This window comes from Dromiciops gliroides, chromosome 6 (genome assembly GCF_019393635.1).
Source record: "Dromiciops gliroides isolate mDroGli1 chromosome 6, mDroGli1.pri, whole genome shotgun sequence".
Lineage (NCBI taxonomy): Eukaryota > Metazoa > Chordata > Mammalia > Microbiotheria > Microbiotheriidae > Dromiciops > Dromiciops gliroides.
In genome coordinates this window covers 102,003,873-102,026,309 of record NC_057866.1, presented here as the reverse complement: position 1 = coordinate 102,026,309, position 22,437 = coordinate 102,003,873, and the positions used below count along the sequence as shown (strand labels likewise).

Genomic DNA, 22,437 nt, shown 5'->3' with positions numbered 1-22,437 from the left:
GACTCCAGGGCCGGTGCTCTATCTACTGCGCCACCTAGCTGCCCCTCAGACCAAACATTTTAATGACTGTTTACCTCAAAAGGCTTTGAATTTTACTTTGCTCATATAAAATCAGAGTTGGGGGTCTTACAGTGGAATGGTGTGAATAAGAGCAAGCATGTCACAGCACAGGGAGAGACCATGCAAGACAGAGGAAGTAGCCAGGGCAAGGCCACTGGCAGCAGTGGGGATATTAGTAGACAATGGGGAGTAATGGAATGGGCAGCTCAGGAGACCTCACTAGGGTGACCTAGAACTCTGTGAGGGTCAGAGGGACTTCGTGGGCCCTCTGCATGGCATTCCTGGCAAATGGTTAACATGACCTGCTGACCGCTAGTCAAGGCACAGGGGTCCCATTCTACCAAGTTGTTCCCTGCCCCTGATGTCTCTGTGACCTGGAACTGCCCACTTTCTCCAGGGCTGGCAAAGTTAGGGGGTTTTTCTGTTGTTTTGGGGGGTTTTTTTTGGTGAGGCAATTGGGGTTAAGTGACTTGCCTAGGGTCACACAGCTAGTAAGTGTTAAGTCTCTGAGGTCAAATTTGAACTCCAGTCCTCCTGACTCCAGGGCCAGTGCTCTATCCAGTGTGCCACCTAGCTGCCCCCAAAGCTAGTTTTTTAAAGGCAACCACGAGTCTAGTTAGTCTCCAACCAGCCAGTGCCAAGAGACAGAAAGAGAGAGAGAAAGATATTAGGTCAAGCAATTATTAAATGCTTACCATGTGCTAGGTACTGCCAAGCACTAGGAATACAAATACAAGCAAAAAGACAGTTGGGGACACCTAGGTGGCAAAGTAGATAAAGCACCAGCCCTGGATTCAGGAGGACCTGAGTTAAAATGCGACCTCAGACACTTGACACTTACTAGCTGTGTGACCCTGGGCAAGTCACTTAGCCCTCATTGCCCCACCAAAAAAAAACCAAACCGACAAACAGTCCCTGCTTTTAATTAGCTCATGTTCTAATGGGGAAAACCAACACAAAAAATGTAGCTGAAGATGGGAGTGAGGAGGAATACCCTACCCTCATGGGAGTGAGGTGAAATACCCAGGGAGTCATGGGCTAAGCCTGCTTTAAAGTGAGCATACCTGGTGTGGCTGTTTCCACAAAGGAAGTTCTAGGGAGGAGGCGCCAGGAGTGGAGGCTTTACCATCATGGTAACACTGGAGGCATCCAGGGATTCAGGAGCTGGGTAGGCCTGATTTGAAGTCCCCCCCACCTAAGTTAATCAGACTTTTTTTTTAACGGTGGGGATTTGGGGGGTAGACATGTTTGCATCTCATTAGTAGACTAATATCTGCCCCTTACTTTCTGTGATTTCACCAGTATGGGAAGAAGACCTTGTCTGTGTGACATAGTTACTTTCATCTATCTGGTGTCCTTAGTGACACCATGCTAAACCATGAAGCCTGGCAAAGAAGATTTCTTGTAGAATTTCTTGTACAAAAAGAGGTTCAACATAATCCACTTAGAAATAGGAAAAGATATTCAGTGTGGACCATCACAGCCCTGATATATACTGTCTTCTCTCTCCCTCCTTCAACATTATATAGCTCCCTGGGGACTAGTCTTCAAAATACCAATAGTGTAAATCCTGCTTCTATTTTATGCATTGGTTGCTTGAGTGAGACTGCCCCCCACCCCCAAAAGCAGTTCCTGCCTTCCTTGTTATAGGCAGCAGAGTTAACAGAGCACTGGGCCTGAAATCAGGAAGATCTTTGTTCAAACCTGGCCTTAGACAATTACTAGGTGTGTGACCCTGGGCGAGTCACTTACCCTCTTCTGTCAACCTCAGCATCCTCAACTACAAAATGGAAGTAATAATAGCATATATCTCCCAAGGTTACTTTGAGGATCAAATGACATATATGTAACATGCTTAATTAACAAAGTGTCTTTCACATTGTAGGAATGCTTGTTTCCTTCCCCTTCACCACCACCCTCATAGCCTTATTTTTCTGTAAAGTAATAGGGCTCCTCTTCCCTCCCCCAAGGGGGAAAGTTGAAAGGGGAAATGAACCCTTTTTGCCCTATAGGAAGGAAAACTATTAGCACTAACAAAGACATGATGCTGTCTCATTTCTAAAACCACATACTCCAAAAGTTGGTCTCTACCATCCAAACTGAAACCTTTGATGACAGGTCTCTGCTCCTGTACTAAATAAAGGCTATTATCCCTAACATGTGGCATATAGATTTATGTATGACTCACAGGGAGATAATAATAGAAATCTCTGGCCTCTTTTCTGCCTCCTCTCCTCCCCCCACCCCTTCTCCAAGGGAGATTTTAATTCCTTCCAGAAAAGGAAACGGGGTTAGGACCAGAGATCCTAACTGCTCTCCTCAAAGGGAGGGGTACCAGGATACAATTATATCTATCTGCTCCGTTACCTGTTATCAGCCTAAGGGGTGTAGTTTTCAGATTCAAGCTCGACTTCTGCTCACACTCATTAATGGGGAAAGGAGGACCCCAAGCTTTATATCTAAGGCCTGACTCCCCACCAAATACCAATTCCATAATGAACAAATATAGCAAATAGAGGGAGCAAACCATTCACCCAAGGCAGTAGCAAAAACAGAAGCCAGAGAAAGTATACGTAGGAGAATATATATATATATATATATATATATATACCAAACAATACAGAGTGAAGGAGCTCTCCCATTGGGAAGGTGGCATCTCAGCTCAATCAAGAGAAAGTCTGAAATGATCCCAAGATCTCCAGAGTAGCAAGCTGGGGAAGATTGCCAGCTCCTCTCATCTCGGCTTCTTCCTAGAGTTCTTTTCTCCCTTTATGGCCTGAAGAGAGAAGGTTGTGTCATGTATCTTTTCTCTCAGAGCTGGAGGCCAAAGGAACCTGGAGACTGAAGACTCCAAAGAGAAAGAAGACACTCAATCTCTCTTCTCTCCCCCTCTCACACTTCACCCCATGAAAGGAGGATGTTGGTTCCAGACTTCAAATATGTCTTGGTAGCTTTCCTTAATGCGACCTTGAATTGGGGTTTCATCTGCTATGATGAAATTTGAGGCCAGAGCTTGGGTCACAGATAGTTGATAGAGGTACAGTGGGCTGATCCCTGATCCAGTAATTGTACTGCTTGTAACACCAGACCGGGTGACTGGTCACTGTCTGTATGGTAGAGAGAAAAGGCCATAGTAGTTGAAGAAATTACACATAGCACCTTTCAGAGGATTCAGGAGCTGATCCCTCTGGGACACTCCCACAGCATGGGGTATAGGGCACAGTTAAATGGAGGGAAAGTACCAAGAATTTTATGAGAGTGGTTTGTGATCATAGGAGCAGTGCTAACACATCATGGATCAGGCCAGTCTCTGTTGGGATAGCCAGAGAGCCTGATGAATGTGAAAGTGTGAAACACAAGGTGTGAAAGTGTGGTCTGAGACTCCACTAAATCAGGATAGAATGTTAGGAGTGTTGCCCTTGGTACCCACAGTGCAGTTTGTAAGAAGGGTTTCATACCCCCACACCATCCACAGCAGATTCAATTCACACACCAGACAAAACACCATGAATCAAATAATGAATCATTTGACTGAATCATACTAACAAAACACAACTAACAGAGAAATCCATGCAATAAAATCATGCTCAACTCATAAAACAATAACGCCTCTTCCCCCTCAGTTTCCTGCACCAGTGAAGAAAAGCTGACAAATCACTGGGGGGAAAGAGAGAGGAAACTCATGCTCCGAAGACAATGGAGGGGAGACTACCTCAAGTTGCTACTCGATCTGTACTTTTGGAGTAGTTCTGTGTCTCAGGAGAGAGGGCTCTCTTGAGCTTCTAGAACCACTCCAGGCAGCTCCTTGCCTCTTCAGGTGTCACTGTTGCACAGTTCATGAGAGCCAACTCTACTCTCCTTTAGGTGCTCCACCTCTATCTGCACAGCTCTAGTTCCAGCCAAAAGCCCCTCAGCCATCCATCGCCTCAATCATCAACATGCCACGACTCCATCTCAAAGCCACCTCTACATCTGACCCCTAAAGCACTGCCTCCCTAACCTCACTCCATCCCAAAGGTGCTCCACTTCTTGCCTCAGGACTCTTTGTCCCTTCAGATTATTGTTGTCGTTTGTCCTTCCTTCTCGAGGTTGTGGGCTCTTTCTGCAGCCCCAGCGTTCAAGGCCCTACTTGGCACAGAGTTGTTGTTGTCATTGTTTGTCCTTCGTTCTCAAAAAGGACCATGACATCAGGGTGATGTCACAACTTGCAGTGAGTTGGATTTAAGTAGGGAGGGCTGTGCAAGGTTGCCAACTTCACTCTCTCCTCCAGAACCATCTGGGTCCAGTGGCCAGATATATATCAGGATGACTGGAGATGGCCCTGGATGTTTAAGGCAATTGGGGTTTAAGTGAGCTAGTAAGTGTCTGAGCTGAGATTTGAACTCACGTCCTCTTGGCTCCAGGGCCAGTGCTCTATCCACTGCACCACCTAGCTGCCCCTTCTTCAGATAAACATTCTTTTTAGATTCACACTTCCCAGACTATACTCCTGGGAACTAGTAATGATGCTTCTGTAAAAACAGTTCTTTCAGAGACTGCCCTTAAGTAGGGATTTATTCATCACATTCTATAGTCTGTATTTATTTTTAATCAATGCTTTTTATTGTGACTTGACATTTATTTCCAAATATTTCCTTCCCTGCTCTCCTACTCAGCAAACTATGCTTTGTAATAAAGATGTCCAGCTCAGTGGATAAAGCACCAGCCCTGGATTCAGGAGAACCTGAGTTCAAATCCGGCCTCAAAACACCTGGCACTTACTATCTGTGTGACCCTGGGCAAATCGCTTAACCCTCATTGCCCCACAAAAAAAAAAAAAAACTAAAAGAAAGAAGAAAAAAAGAAAGAAAGATATTCAAAAGAAAGAGCGGGGGCGGGGGGGGACCACGGTTAACATTATATGCAATAGTCCACACACATTGTCCCCCACTTTCACAAAGAAAGGAAGGTGCATTTTTTAACTTTTCTACAAAATCAAGACTGATCATCATAATTATATGTCATTCAGTTTCATGTTATTGTTCTTTCCATTTATTTTGTTGTGTTCATGTATTTCTCCATGATTCTCCTTACTTCAGCTTGCATCAATATGTCTCCTTGACTCTCTGAATTTATAGCCTTTTTATCTTCTGATGGAGTAACATTCCATTACAATTCATTTTATACTCCATTTTGTTCAGTCATTCTTCCTACCTTGTTTCCCATTCTTTGCTACCACCAAAAAAAAAAGTGTTTCTCTCAATATTTTGGTATACAAGGAAATGTTGCTTCTGTCTTTTTCACCTCCTTGAGGTATATACTTAGCAGTTGACTTTCTAGGTCTTAACTTGCCTCACTGCTCCACCTTGTTTAATGTCCAAAAGAATCTCTCAGGAAACTGCTGTAAGATACTTCCTCACCCCTCTCCACAGAATGTTTCCAGCTCTGACTCCTATCTGGGTTAGAGTGAGTAATTTCCTTTTACTTCTTCCTGCTTTCCCACACTATCTTAATCTCCAGTTGCATTTTTTTCTCCAATGCAGCTTTCTTTGTCCTTTCAATTTCTATGATGTTCTGCTATACAAATAATTTTCTTGAAGTTTTAATAAGCTTCAAGGATGACCCAAACCAGTGAGCCTTCTGCTGTGATTCCTGCTCTTCCAACAAAGCCCTTGTCTACTTCACATATATTTTGAGGTGTCAGAGTGTTCCTGGTGTCTCTGTTGAGCAGAGCTTGGGATTCACATTTTTCCAGGGTCCACGTACAATTTCCACCAAAATTAATTCAAAAAGTAAATGATGCCAATTTTCATACCCTACCTAGCTCTGTGCTATCAACTAAACTTCCAATCTTTACCCCTGCAGAAGTGGCACCTGGCTGTGGGCAACAGGATATAATAGTCACCAAAGCTGCCATATTAGAAACATGCACCCTGGAAAGCCTGCAATGATCAGGTCCAAGGAGGGTGAGATCACCAATTAACCCTTATCTTGTACATTCTTTTTCTTTTTCTTTTTCTTTTTTTTTTTTTGGTGAGGCAATTGGGGTTAAGTAATTTGCCCAGAGTCATATAGCTAGTAAGTGTCAAGTATCTGAGGCATGTTTGTTTCTCCTGTCTTTTTTTTCCCTTTTTTTTTTTTTTTTGGTGGGGCAATGGGGGTTAAGTGACTTGCCCAGGGTCACACAGCCAGTAAATGTGAAATGTCTGAGGCCGGATTCGAACTCAGGTACTCCTGAATACAGGGCCTGTGCTCTATCCACTGCACCACCTAGCTGCCCCACTAAGGCCATGTTTGAACTCAGGTCCTCCTGAATCCAGGTCTGATGCTTTATCCACTGCGCCACCTAGCTGCCCCCATCTTGTACATTCTTAGGACACACTCATCACATACACTGCATCCCATTTCTAGAGTAAAGATCCAAACAGTGTTAGGAACACTGCCTTAGAAGCTATTCCCTCATCAGAGAATAGAATCTGTTCCATTTTACCAATAATAAAGACAACCCTAAGCTGAATGTTTTAGAGTCCATTCCTTCTTCCATGGCATCCCTTCAAATAGGAAGCGAAGTTCCCATAGAAGGAACTATATAGAGAAAGGAGAAAGTACTTCCTGCAGCCTGGGTGGTAGTTCCTAAGTTCTATCCCTGAGGACTCAGGAAGAGCGGTAGTCAAGGATTTCCATACTTCCAATTCCTCAAGTTGCTTTAAAAACTATAGGATTGGGGCAGCTAGATGGCACAGTAGATAGAGCATTGGCCCTGGATTCAGGAGTACCTGAGTTCAAATCCGGCCTCAGACACTTAACACTTACTAGCTGTGTGACCCTGGGCAAGTCACTTAACCCTAATTGCCTTACTAAAAAAAAAAAAACTATAGGATTCTTGACACCAAAACTTAAAGAGAGTATGGGTGCACCAACACGAGGGGTAGTTTTCTATTCTTTTTTTTTTTTTTGAGGCATTCAAGGTTAAATGAATTGACCAGGGTCACACAGCTAGTAAGTGAGGCCAGATTTGAACTCAGGTGTCCTGATTCTAGGACCAGTGCTCTAAATGTCGTACCACCTAGCTGCCCCATAGTTTTCTATTCTTGAAAGCCATTATAGCAATCACAAAGTTAAACTACATATCCAGTCTGCATGCTACCTGAGGAGGTAGAATAGAAAGAAGATTTTAAATTAAGGCACCTGATTTTGAGTCCCAGCACAAATACTAATTAACTTGTCTGGGAAAAGGTTCTCTCCTCCTTTCTTGGGTCTTACTGTTGGGAACTAGCTTAAAATAGATATAACATGGGGGCAACTAGGTGGTGCAGTGGATAACACACTGGCCCTGGATTCAGGAGGACCTGAGTTCAAATCTGGCCTCAGACACTTGACACTTACTAGCTGTGTGATCCTGGGCAAGTCACTTAACCCTCATTGCCCCACCAAAAAGAGAGAGAGAGAGAGAGAGAGAGAGAGAGAGAGAGAGAGAGAGAGAGAGAGAGAGAGAGAGAGACATAACATGATTCACAGTTGGGAAGGAAGAGAGATGGATGGACAGGTTACTATCAGTTCTTCTAGCTCTGTAGCCAATAAAGGGACTCTTCATCATCTCTTTATCAACATCAGGCACTTTAGCCTTGAGTCACACATGACTGGGAGTTGGTACAGAACCAGAAATATTAACTCTGAGCATGCACCATGGAATGGCCACTACAGGTCAGTTCAACTGAGACCTGACATTCAACAAGACATTGCTCTTGTCTTGGTTCTCCTTTTACCTGTTTGACCACTCCTCAATCTTCTTTGCTGGATCATCATCAATTTCCCAATTTCCCATTTTTTCCCTATGTTCTCACGGGCTCCCATAGGTTTAATTTTCATCTCTGAGCAGATAACTCCCCCATCTGTTTCTACAGTCCTGGTCTCTCTCCCAAGCTCCAGTCATAAATCTCTAACTGCCTACTGGATATTTCAAGATGAATGACCTGTAGAAATCTCAAACTCAACATGTCCAAAATAGACCTCATTTTTTTCCCCAAAATCTTTCCTCATCCCAACTTTCCTATGTCTGTTGATGGCACCCCAATCCTCACAGTCACACAGGCTCGTAACCTTGGTGTCATCCATGCCTTCTCACTCTCACTCACCCCACATACCCAATACCCAATCCATTGCCAAATCTTGTTTTTACTTCCACACTATTTCTCCTCTACGTCCACTTCTCTCTCTTCTCAGACAGCTGCCCAACCACCAGTGCAGACCTTCATCACCTCATCCCTGGAGTATTGCCATCGCCTTCTAATTAGAGGGGTTGTTTGCCTCCAGTCTCTCCCCATTCTAATCCATCCCTCACACAGCTGCTAAAATGATTTTCCTAAAGAGCAGGTCTGAACACGCCATTCCCCTGCTCAATAAATACCAATGGCTCCCTATTGCCTTTAGGATTACATATAAACCACTCAGTTGGATCTTTTTAAGCCCTTCACAACATGGTCACCTTTCCAAACATATTATCCACTATTCCCTTCCCACATTCTGTGGTCTAGCTAGACTGACTGTTCATCCCAGATAATACTCTGTCTCCCTCATTGTGTCTATAAATCTAACTATCTATATTTCTGTGTGTATACGCACATATATGTCTATAGATAAATAGTGTATGGTTTTATATATATAGGTATGTCTGTATATCTACATACATGTATATATACATACACACACACAAATCCCTCATTCCTGTAATACACTCTTCCTCACCTCACCTTCTTAGAACATTTTGTTTCCTTAAAAACTCAGCTCAAGTATTTGTTGATGATTAGGTTCTGATAAAAACTTTAAAAGCAAAACAAAACCCAACTCCAGAACCACCTTCTACATAAAGCCTATTTCATCCTCTCAGCCACTGAGTGGGCTGACCTCCCCTCCCCTCAAAAATTATATCGTATTAATTTTGTTGCTTCGGTTGGGCAATGCAGTTCCTCTCCTTCTCTATCTTGTTAACAGTATAATGGGATTTTGTCAAATGATTTTCACATCTACAGCATTCCAGTTCACTTCAAGTCATGACATCACCCCCAATATCATGGTCCTCTTCAAGAATGAAGGACAAACAACAACAACGACGTTATGTGTAGTTGCTGGGTGGATAAGGAATTGGTCACTCCCTCTCCCTGGCCCCCACCCTCATGTAGGTAGCTCTTTCCTAGTCACTCCCTCAAAGTTCTCCCTCAGGCTTACCTCCGGCCCCTCCCTCACTTCTATACACCAGTCCAGTGCAGGGAGTTTTTTTGTATCATGGATCCCTGGTGAAGACTATAGACTATAAACTAAAGCTATAGACTACCCTTCCTCCCTCCCTCCCTCTCCCTGTCTCATTCTCCCATGTTGTCTTTTTCTCTGTTATATTTAAATAATGAAATGATTAGCCACATTTCTCTTAAAAAAACAAGCATTGAAGACTTAACAACGGGTTCTTAAGCATTTACTACGAACCCAGCACTGTGCTAGGTGCTAGGGATATCAAAAAAAAAAAAAAAAAGAAAGAGAAATAAGTTTCATGAACAGACAACTCTCCAGAAAGGGAGAGACAGAAGCTGAGATACGGGGGAAGAGTCCCCCATCTTGGATCTGCCCAGTTGTATAGAGTCACCCTCTAGATCCTTCAATCCTCCCACACCACGCCCCTCATCAAGTGATGTGTCTAGGCTTTTCCCTTAGGATAAAAAGACTAGCTTGTCAGTCAAAGTCTGACCCCTTCAGTCCAGTGCAGCTCCCTGCTGGTTGAGCCGGGAGAAAACTCTGGCCTGGCCATACACCTGAAGCAGCAGGCATTCCTTTCCAGTGTTTCTGTCTCCTTGGCAACTCTAGCACAACACTATCCTTGGCTACTCTCGTGGTGTTGTCTCCCTGGATAGGATGTAAGCTATTGTGAGGACAAAAACATTTCATTTCTGTCTTTGTAGCCCCAGGACTAGCACATAGCAGGTATTCAATAAATGCTTCCTTGATAGATCCTGCTAGTCCTTGCCTTATTTGTAAATACACGGAGAATTCAACCTTATTCTTTTCTTAGGTCAAATGAGATCATGCATGTGGAGCAGTCCCTATCCTTAAAGCACTATATGTAAACAAGATATTATTATTAACTTCCTGCCCCTCCCTCTCATCTGATTCCCTTTCTTTTGCTGCTCCAGTCTCCAGAGAGTCAGTCCTGTCCATGGACTTTTAGAGTAAAGTAGAAAGAGCTCTGCATTGAGAATCAGAGGACCTGCAGCTATATCCTAGTTATCTTGTATGTCTTAGACACCCATTTTCTCATCTCCAAAATGATGCCATTAACTGTGATGACCTCTTAGTCCCCTTCTACCTCAAAATCCGATAGTCTTGTCATCTCTCAGACTAGGTCTCCTACAAACCCCACTCATCTGTAGCATGAACTAAATTCTTTTCCCCACATTTAAATTTCTTTGGGCTAGTGGAATTAGGAGGGGGAGGAGGAGGTGGGCAGTGGAAGGAAGCAGAAAGAAACTACTGTAAGGAGGATTTTTAAAGTTATATCTGTGCTTTTTGTTTTTACATCACATTCATTTCCAAGTATACCTAGTCCTTTTCCAATCCAGTGAACCTACCTTTGTGGCAAAGATTAAAAAAGGAAAATGAGTTCTGCAAACACCAACCAACTCATTAACAGCTGTGTCAGACATTATATATGCAGCATTCCACAGCCTTGGACATTTCTTTCTTTCTTTCTCTTTTTGCAGGGGCAATGAGGATTAAGTGACTTGCCCAGGTCACACAGCTAGTAAGTGTCAAGTGTCTGAGGCTGGATTTGAACTCAGGTCCTCCTGAATCCAGGGCCAGTGCTCTATCCACTGTGCCACCTAGCTGCCTCCGACAAGACCATATATTAAAAGAAAGAACATACAAAAGGGAGGAGACCCCCAACCCAAGCACCACCAGCAGACCTAGGTAGGATTCGTGCTCACAGCCAGGTTGGAGAAAGGACTCCACCCCCTACACCTCACCCCAAACACACAAGTAACCTTCCCACACCTCAGAAAGTACTCGGGTTTCTAAGGAACTGAAGAGAATGAGCCAAGGGGTGAAATGCTCCTTTAGGCTCAGCAGCCAGCTGAGTGAGTCCACAGAGCTAAGAGTCATCAAGGCTGGGAAGAGTAAAGAAAGAATGCTTGCTGTATGTTTTACTAGAACTAGTTCAATAAACCAAGGAGCATCTGTGAAGGATCTTTTTTTGTGCCAGGCACTGCCAGAAAAAATACAAAGACAAAGACAAAACTGTCCTGGTATGGGGGGAGGGGGACACACACTCAGCTCAGATTAAGCATCTAAATACTGCCTACTGTGTGCCAGACCCTGTGCTAAACACTTTTATAAGTATCTCATTTGATCCTCACAACAACCCTTCAAAATAGGGTTGCCATTATTACCATCATTTTACAGTTGAGGGAACTGAGGCAAAAAAAAAAAAAAAGTTGTGATTTGCCCAAGGTCACATAGCTAGGAAATATCTGAGGCTTGATTTGAACCCAGATCCTGCTGACTCTAAGTCTCTATTATACCATCATTGGCCTCAAGTAGTTAACATTCTTTTGAGGAAAATAATGTATATCCATATAAAAAGTAAATAGAAAGATAATTTCTGGGGGAAGTAGGAGAACTCTTGTGGAAAATGGCATGTAAGCAAGGAAGACAGGGAACCTGAAAGGTAGAAGTGAGGTGAGAGTGAATTCCAGGCATGGGGAACATTCCCAGACAAAGGCAGAGAGGTTAGAGATGGCAAGGACAGTTGGCTTGACTGTAGAGTGAATGAAGGGGAGTACTGTGCAATCTATCTGGAAAGGCAGGAGGAAACCAGGTTACAAAGAAATGAAGGGACCAACAAGGCTCCCCAGTACCCCAAGAGGGTGCTTTCTCAGAATGTGCTGGAAGGAATGCTTTTTGTTGTTGTTCAGTTTTTTCATTTGTGTCCAAATCTTCATGACCCCATTTGGGGGGTTTCTTGGCAGAGATACAGGAAGATGAGTCTTCCTGATTCCAGGGCTAGCACTCTATCCACCACACCACCTAGCTATCCCAAGGAATACTCATAAAAATGAAATCAGATTCTTTGAGGTTCAGAATTTTACTTTAGCAGCCTGTGGGGAGAAGATTTTGTGACTGTGAGAGTAAATTCTGGGAGACACAAGGATGTGGGGAGAGGCGGGCATGGAGGAGAAATAGGTTAAGGACATTCTGGATAGGAAGTGGAAAGACAGACAGGGAAGGAAAAGAGGAAAATGGGCCTGGTATCCTGGAAGTGAGTCTAAGTATCACTGGGGGATGAGAGCACTTCTAGCCCTACTCCTTTACACCCCCAACCCCAGAGGTAAGACAGTAAGAGAGGGCCACCGTGAGGGTGGGAGAAAGAGCGTCTGCCCCAGGCTAAGACCCTTCCACTCCCAAGGGAGAGAAGGCAATCTCAGACTTACAAGTAACTGACCCTCGCAGGAGGAGCTCTTTCCGTCCCTAAGGGAGGAAGCCAAAGGCTCACTAGACCAGGGAGAAGAGAAACTGCTTCCAGTTAGGCTGGCAGGACCTGCCCTCCCCCTCCGAACCCTCCTCCTCCTCCTCCTTCTTCCCCCTCCCCCCACAGGAATGTGTCTTCTCCCCCGTCCTTTCCTCCAGGGGGTTTTCGTGCTAAGCCCTCCCCCATCCAGTGATCTCCAGTCTCCTGGTTTTTCCTGCTCAGGCCTGAATAAACCAAGCAAGACTTGTTTACCAAATAAACTACCACCTAGAGATAATATCCTCTAGAAAATACTGGGAAAGGACAGAAAATCTGGCAGAAAGAGAAGAGAGAAGCACAGAGCAGATTTTTTTTAAAAAGTGAAACTTAGATGGAAAGGCTGTTGGAGTGGGGGTGGGCATTGACGTGGTCAGACGTACACTTTAACTTTGGCAGGACGGATTGGAGGGAGAAGAGACTTGGGGCGGAAAGCTACCGTAAGCAGTCCCAGTGCCTGCACCATGGTGGGAGCTGGTTTGAGTAGGGACTCCTAGAAGCAATCTTTTGGAAGCAGCAACATGACGTGGCAATGGATTGGCTCTCTGGAATGGAGAGTCAGGAATGAAACCCAGGGCATGAACGTGGGTGACCAAGAAGGTGGTGGTGCCCTCAGCAGTAATAGGAAATGTTCAGATTAGGGGTGAATTGGGAGTAAAAAGATAAGGATATCTGTTCTGGATGTGTTGAGTTATTGATCACTTTGGAGAGAGCAGTTTCAATTGAATGATGAGGTCAGAAGCCAGATTAGAGAGGGTTTAGAAGAGACAGATAAGTAACCAAGTGGAAACATGAAGAATAGACAGGCTTTTTCCAAGTTCAGCTGAGAAGAGGAGGAAAAATAGAGGACAATAGCTCGATTCAATCGCTAAGAGTTGAGACTTGGCAACTGATTAAATTTGTGCCGTGCAAGAGAGATTGAAACGTGAAGCATTCCTTAAAATTATGCTAAATCCTTGTGCTGGAACCTCAGGATCACAGAGAGAACTGGTCTTGTACCCTCAAGAAGGATTTGTAAAGGGGACAGCTAGGTGGTGCAGTGGATAAAGCACTAGCCATTCAGGAGGACCAGAGTTCAAATCCAGCTTCAGACACTTGACACTTACCAGCTGTGTGACCCTGGGCAAGTCACTTAACCCTCATTGCCCTGCAAAAAAACCCAAACCAAAGCAAAACACAAAAAAAATCCAAAAAGGCTTTGTAAAGTGCTTTGCAAACCTGAACGTGCTGTGTAAATACCACCTGTTACTATACTGAAGCCTGAATCTGAAGATGAGTACCACATCATATGCAGAAGCTGCCACACAGATTTCTGGGACTTGCAGTTGCAGGAGGACCTCATATACAAATTAAATACAATAGGGATTGAGGCAGTGTACTCCAAGTCAAGACTTGTTGTCTCCCCCATTAGGCTGTAAGCTCCTTAAAAATAACAATAACTAGCATTTATATGTCATAGTAACAAATATCATTTCATTTTACCTTCACGGTCCTGAGAAATAAGTGATATTGTTTTCCCCATTTTACAGGTAAGGAAACTGAGGTTAAGCGACTTGCCCCCAGTCACATATCTAGCAAGTGTCTGAGGCAAAATATGAACTCAGGTCTTCTTGACTCTAGGTCCTCTGCATTATCTACTGCATCACTTTGCTGCCTCTAAAGAATTGGTTGTTATTTCAGTCCTATCTGACTCTTCATGATCCACTTTGAGAGTTTTCTTGGCAAAGATACTGGAGTAATTTGCCATTTCCTTCTCCAGCTCATTTTACAGATGAGGAACTGAGGCAAACAAGGCTCATAGTAAGTGCCTGAGGTTGGATTTGAACTCAGGAAGAGTACTTCCTGACTCCAGGCCCGGCAGTCTATCCACTGCGCCACATAAACAATAGGGACTGTCTTTTGCCTTTCTTGGATCCCAGGCTTTGAACACAGTACCTGGCACATAGTATGGTGCTTAATAAATGCTTAACGACTGATTGGAAGCTAAACAACAGATGCCTTCTCCTGAGATACTTTACACTTTACCTTTAAACAAGGATTGTAGGGTAAGCCCAGGAAGAACTACTGCCCAACTTGGGCTTTGATATGCTAATTTACAGCATAAATCTGGACTTCTGTTGATTGTTTTGTGAAAGTGATTAAAAAAATAACTTAGATCAAAGAAGAGGTGGTTAAGAAAACATCCAGCTGAGAACCAGGAGGTCAGGTCTCCAGGCCTTCTTGCAAAGCTCTTCTCAGCTATTTCAACTGCACCTGTGCTCTTAGTGATTTACCTGCCCCAGAGGCTCAGACTGGACCCATCTATTTATGCGCCTTCTCATGTGCAGTTCTTTATGCCTTCCCACAAATCCTCTAGAGGAGGGCTTTCTCTACGGTTTGGGGTTTGGTATTCTTTTTAAACATTGTGGGTACCAGTGTAGGGCTCCATGCTGTCTATATGTTGTCCCTACTTTTCAATATACATTTCTGTCTCTGATCCTCTGTTGATCATGGATTTCTTGGATGACATCTCATATGGCCCTTCTTGACCATGAGTCATCACTGTTAATATGTTGTGACCTATTTAGACCCATCACAAAACTCTCAATGACTCTGGATCACCTCCAGTTTTGATTTTTCTGAGATAGTGGCATCCCATGATTGGCAACCATAAGCACGGCTATGAAAATATCCAATTCTAAAAGATGGCTTTTTTGGTATCATTTTGTAATCATTGAAAACACTGGACAATTTCTCATATGCAGTCCTGCCTGCTCTCTTTCTTCCTCTTTGGTTCTGGGCCCAGCTAATTGTATGTTGCATTGCCAGTCAGTCAATTAGCATTTATTAACCACCTAAAACATGACAGGCACTGCACTAAGCAATGGACATGCAAAAGATAGTTCCTGTTTTCAAGTAGGGAAACATCATGCAAGCAATTACATACAAAGATATACCTACATGTGTATACATACATAGAGAGAGAGGATCTTGTGTGTATGTGTGTATGTGTATATGCATACATTTATACATGTATATGCTTTATATAATTACTTGTATATTGTCTCCCTCATTGAGGGAGATACATAGAAATATAGATATTCACACACACATAAATGTAAATGTCTATAGAGAACATATACACATAAGTATGTGTATATGTTTACTATGTATATACACATACTATACACTTAGCTATGCTATACATATATACATATACTATATATATCCACTCTACACATATATACTATAGATGTATACAAACTATATGTGTGTAGTATATATAAATTATAGTGTATATATACTATATATATAGTATATGTATTAATATAGTATGCATATATGTCTAGCATGTTTCCATGTGTATGTAGTGTATATATATATATATGTAGCATGTATATATGTACATATATTTTTAATATGGATGAGCTAACTAAATGGTCTGCCCATACAATTTCATATTATAATCCATACAATAGGCAATTTCTTCCCCTTGAATGAAGTGTTAGACCTTAATTTTTTTTTAATTATTTTTTTTTATTTTTTGTGTGTGAGGCAGTTGGGGTTAACTGACTTGCCCAGGGTCACACAGCTCATAAGTGTTAAGTGTCTGAGGCCAGATTTGAACTCAGGTCCTCCTGAATCCAGGGCTGGTGCTCTATCCACTGTGCCATGTAGCTGCCCCAGACTTTGATTTTTAACCTTTGCTCTAGTTAGTCAATGGTCTATCCAGGAAAAAAGGCAGCTGATTCAGAAATGACTCCACCTCAATAACCAGTCATTTCCTATATATTTGGATACAGTCAGTATGACTGTTGTGATGTCACCTGATATTGGTTATATCTAGTACCTTCAAAAGATCATCTTGGAGAAAGTTGTCATAATAGGCAGACATAAGGCTTTTATGTGTTCGCTAAACCTCTGGCCTCTTTCATTTTGTAATCTTAAGTGATATTTTCCAACATGTATTTTTTTGGCCACCCTCTATGCCTACTTTGTTTTTGTTTTTTAAAATAACATTTTATTTCCCCACAATTACATGTTAAAACAACTTAAAAACTTTTTTTAAAAAGTTGTGAGTTCCAAATTCTCTCTCTCCCCTTCTCTCCTCTCGGAGACAGCAAGCAAACAATACAATATAGGTTATACATGTACAATCATATAAAGCATTTCCCTTTTAGTCACTTTGTACAAGTAGACAAAGGAAGGAAGGAAGGAAGGAAGGAAGGAAGGAAGGAAGGAAGGAAGGAAGGAAAGTAGGGAGGGAGGACCTACTTCAGCTTATATTCAGACAGTCTCAGTTCTTTTTCTGGAGACAGATATGCTTTATCATGAGTCCTTTGGGATTGTCTTGGAATATTGTATTGCTGAGAATAGCTAAATCATTCCCAGTTCTTCATTGTAGAATACTGCTGTTACTGTGTACAATGTTCTCCTAGTTTTGCTCACTTCACTTTGTATCAGTTCATGTAAGTCTGCCCATGTTTTTCTGAAATCATCCTGCTTTGTCATTTCTTATAGCACAATAATATTCCATCATAATCATGTATCACAGCTTGTTTAGCCATTCCCCAATTGATGGGCATCCCCTCAATTTCCAATTTTTGCCACCACAAAAAGAGCTGCTATAAATATTTTTATACATGTGGGTCCTTTCTCCTTTTTTATGATCTCTTTGGCAAACACATCTAGTAGTGGTATTGCTGGATCAAAGGGTATGCACAGTTTGTCCTTTGGACTTAGTTCCAGATTGCCTTCTAGAATGGTTGGATTAGTCCACAACAGTGCATTAATGGCCTAATCTTCCCACGTCCCCTCCAACATTTGTGCTCACTTTGGCATTAAACCACTGTAAAAAAAATTGAACTTAACTCTAATCTGAAAAACATAATAACTATGGGCTATATGAAAAATTATATGTACATGAAAAATTATAAGTGGGCCGTGACTCCTGCCGTGGTCACCATTCAAATGTAAGAATATTTTACTAACTGGTGGCCTAATCTGTGGACTTTTGACTGACTGGCTATCTGACTGCTATTAATTTCCTAAGCCAGTCTATTAGGGCCATTTAAAAATAAGCAAACAGCCTCTTTTATTTAAAATAATCAAAGCAGGGCTTATTTATAAAAATCTTTTAGAAAATAATTAAGGGTAAAGAAATGCTAAGTTATACGACCTTCCAGGCTCATCTCTCTTGCTCCTGTGCATCTTCTCTCACCAACCTCTCAGTGTCTCTAGTATCTCCTTAGCCTCCTCTGTGTTGACTGACCTTCTAGCGTTCCCCCTTTCTGTCTAACTTCCCTCTCTGCACCGTAGCAATGACCCCCTGTACTGTCTCAATGACCCCGGAAAGCCCTTTACTTGGTTCTCTTGCAAACCCCCTAGCGTCTCTGCCTCACAGGCTATATATCACTTCTCTCCCCATAAAACTCAGGCTGGCCACATGTGGTCAGAAACTGACTAGTAGCAGAAGGAAAGGGGGAGCCCCTAAAGAAGAGAGATATTCACCTTCAGGAATTTATGGACTCAAGGAACATATAAAACACAAAGGTAAAGAAAACAGGAACAAAAATCCTTATTACAAATATGTATAGTTAAACAAAGCAAATTCCCTAATTAGCCATGTCCAAAACTGTACATCTCATTTTATACCTTCAATTTGTTCCCTCTCTGTCTGGAGATTGGTAGCATGCTTGATTTTCAGTCCTCTGGAGTCATGGCTTGTCATGGTTTTCATCAGAGTTCTAGTCTTTTAAAGTTGTTTTTCTGTATGATATTAGTAGTTTTTGTATAAATTGATCTCCTGATTCTGCTGACTTTGCTATGTATCCATTCATGTAAGTCTTCTTGGGCTTCTTTGAAACTGTTCATGTAATTTCTTACTCCATAATGATATTTCATCACATTTACATATTATAATTGATTTAGCTGTTCTACAGTAGGTGGGTACCCCCTTAATTTCCAGGTTTTTTGCTACTACAAAAAGAATCACTCTACATTTTTTTTTTGTATATGTAGGTCTTTTCTCCTTTTGTTGATGTCTTGGGGATTGGTCTAGTAATGGTATTTCTAGGTCAAAGAGTATGCACAGTACAATGACTTTTGGGACATAATTCCACATTGCTTTCCAAAATGGCTACACCATTAATTCATAGACCAACAATGTTTGTCATGTTCCTTCTTTATCAGCTTTGCCAACTTGGTGGATATAAAGCTGAAACTCAGAGTTCTTTCAATGAGCATTTCTGTAATTATTATTGATTTAGAGCATTTTCCCATAGGGCTGTGGTGTCTTGGATTTCTTGCTTTAAAAACCATTTATTTGGGGCAGCTAGGTGGTACAGTGGATAAAGCACCAGCCCTGGATTCAGGAGTACCTGAGTTCAAATCCAACCCCAGACACTTGACATTAACTAGCTGTGTGACCCTGGGCAAGTCACTTAACCCCCATTGTCCCGCAAAAAAAAAAAAAAAAAGAGTTTGTGCACAGGGGCAGCTAGGTGGTGCAGTGGATAGAGCATATTGGCTAATATGACAGAAAAGGAAAATGACAAATGTTGGAGGGGATGTGGGAAAATTGGGACACTAATTACTGTTGCTGGGGTTGTAAACTGATCCAACCATTCTGGAGAGCAATTTGGAACTATGTCCAAAGGGCTATAAAGCTGTGCATATTCTTTGATCCAGTAATACCATTACTAGGTCTATATCCCAAAGAGATCATAAAAAAAGGAAAAGGACCCACATGTACAAAAATATTTATAACTGCTCTTTTTGTGGTGGCAAAAAATTGGAAATTATGGGGATGTCCATCAACTGAGAAATGACTGAACAAGTTATAGTATATAATTGTGATGGAATACTAGATTGTACTATAAGAAATAATGAACAGGGGGCAGCTAGGTGGCACAGTGGATAGAGTACCAGACCTGGAGTCAGGAGGACCTGAGTTCAAATTCAGCCTCAGACACTTAACACTTACTAGCTGTGTGACCCTTGGCAAGTCACTTAACCCCAATTGCCTCACCAAAAAAAAAGAAAGAAAGAATGAATGAATGAATGAATAGAATGCTTTCGGGGAAAACCTGGAAAGACTTATCTGAAGTGATGCAAAATGAAGTGACAGGGCTATGAGTCAATCAATCAATCAATCAATCAATCCAAAAAGCATTTGTTAATCCCTTCCTATATACCAGGCACTGTGCTAAGTGCTGGAGGTATAAAAATAAATCATCTCACAAGTATTTTCTCTGTGCAGAAGACTCCCAGATCTATATTATTTAGTTGTAAGCTCTTTCCTAAATTCTAGTCATAAGCTACCAGCTGCCATGGATTTTGGAAAAACCTGAAAAGACTTACATGAACTGATGCTGAATGAAGTGAGCAGAACCAGGACATTGTACACAATAACAGCAACACTGTGTGATGATCAACTGTGATAGACTTGGCTGTTCTCAGCAATACAATGATCCAAGACAATTCCAAAGGACTTATGATGGAAAATGCTCTCCACATCTAGAGAAAGAACTATGGAGTCTGAATGCAGATCAAAACATACTATTTTCACCTTTTTTGTTTGTTTTTTTCTTTCTCATGTTTTCCTCATGATGGTGAACCATTTGTTCTGATTTTTCTTTTACAACAAGACTAATATGGAAATGTTTAACATGATTGTACTGTTTAACCCATATTAGATTGCTTGCTGTCTTAGGGAAGGGGAAGGGAAGAAAGGGAGGGGGAAAATTTAGAACTCAAAATCTTCCAAAAATGAACATTGAAAACCATTCTTACATGTAATTGGGAACAAATACTTTTAAGTAAGAAAAAAAAAGAAAATGAAGGGCAAATAACAAACAACATGGACCTCCTATACATTCTATAGTTCTTGAAGGTTCATAGGTGTTTGCATATTGTCTTCCCCATTTAACTATGAGCTCCTTGAAGGCAAGGAAGGGGCCAGGTTATTACCTTTCTTTATTCCTAGCTCTTAGCTCAGTGCCTGGCACATAACACCAAATAAATGTTTGTGGATAATGAAAAAAAAAATTGCCAGCTTCCTACTGGACATTTCAAACTGGAAGCCTTTCAAACAGTATGTCTAAAATAGAACTCGTCATCTTCCCTTCCAAATCCACTCCTTTTCCAAACTTCCCTATTATCATCTAGGGCCCCATCACTCTTCCAGTCGCCCAGGTTTATAATCCCAATACTTTGCTCTTACCCCCATCTATCTAATCAGGTGCCATATTTTGTCATTTCTATCTCTGCAATACATACACACATATATTTATATGTCCCCTTATTTCCAGTCACAGTCACCACACCAGCTCAGGCCCCCAGTTACCTCTTTCTTAGACTATTACAAGAGTCTTCTCCCTTGCCTTAAGTCTCTCTAATCCCCCTTCCTCAGAGAAGCCAGTGTTTTTTTCCCAATTCATGAGTCCAATCATGTCATTCTCCAATTTACCAAACTCCAGTGGCTCCCTCTTGCTTTGAGGATCCAAACTCCCTTGACATTATACTCCACTCCCTTCCCCATGCTCTGCAATGCAACCATACTGGCCTGTTCTTCACTTTTCTGTTCCCAAGATGCTCCATGTCCCATCTTTGTGCCTCTGAACCATGCCTGGAATGCACTCCTCCACTTCTTTGGATTCTCTGTTTCAGTCAAGGTCCACCTCAAGTACTACCTTCTTCATGAAGCCATTCCAGGTCCCATAGTTCTGTTCCCTCCCCAAACTACCTTGCATTAATTTTGGATATATTTATACTGCACATGTTGATTCCCCTAGTAGAATGTAAGTTCCTACAATGCAGGGACAGTTTTGCTTTTATTTTTCTATCTTCAGCACTTAACACAGTGCCACATTGAAAGAGTATAAATATAAACAAAAGTTGAGAACTATCTTTACATATAACGGAAAAAATAAAATACCTTATACATAAAAAAAGTATAAATAAAGAATAGAAGGGGCATCTAGGTGGTACAGTGGATAGTGCACTGGCCCTGGATTCAGGAGGCCCTGAGTTCAAATCAGGATTTAGACACTTGACACTTACTAGCTGTGTGACCCTGGGGAAGTCACTTAACCCTCATTGCCCTGTAAAACAAAAAACAAAATGAAAGAAAGACTAGAAGACCCAGGACAGAGCACTGGGGTGCACCTCCTTAGTGGACATCATCAGCAAAACACACTGAACTCCTTTTTTTTTTTTGCGGGGCAATTGGAGTTAAGTGACTTGCCCAGGGTCACACAGCTAGTAAGTGTTAAGTGTCTGAGGTCAGATTTGAACTCAGGTCCTCCTGAATCCAGGGCCAGTGCTCTATCCACTGCGCCACCTAGCTGCCCCTGAACTCCTTTTTAGGAGGATAAGCTAGGTAGAAAGAAAATGAGGAGAGGGCAGCGTCTCCAAAACTCACAGAGCATATTCAGGAAGAGAGAGTGGTCAAGTGTCGTATTCATCAGAGAAATCAGGGAGGATGAAGATGGAGGAATAGCCATTCTATTTGGCAATAGGAGTTAACTGGGAACTTTAGAGAGAACAGTTTCAATTGAGGGGTGATGTGGGAAGCCAGACTGCAAGGAGTTAAGAAGAGAGTAGGAGGAAAGCAAGTAGAACTAATGGCACTAACTAACACTAATGGCAAATATCTTTTTCATGGATTTTGGTTGAAAAAGGTTAGAGATCTGTAGGACTATAGTGGAGATAGTGGGTCTAGAGAAGGGTTTTTTGAAGCTAGGGGGATTCTGGGCTTGTAAGGTATTTGTAAGCAACAAGGGAGGAATTAGTAGATAGAGGTTGAAGACTGGAAAAAAGAGAATGAAGTAAGAGAAATCTGATAGAGAAGTTGGGAGGGAGTGGGA

At 42.0% G+C, this 22,437-nt stretch overlaps 1 long non-coding RNA gene across 2 annotated transcripts in view; it reads right to left on the bottom strand.

The window, feature by feature from the left end:
- Window positions 1–22,437, bottom strand: part of LOC122730430 — a 52,640-nt gene that overhangs the window by 19,445 nt on the left and 10,758 nt on the right. The gene's annotated exons all lie outside the window — the stretch shown is intronic.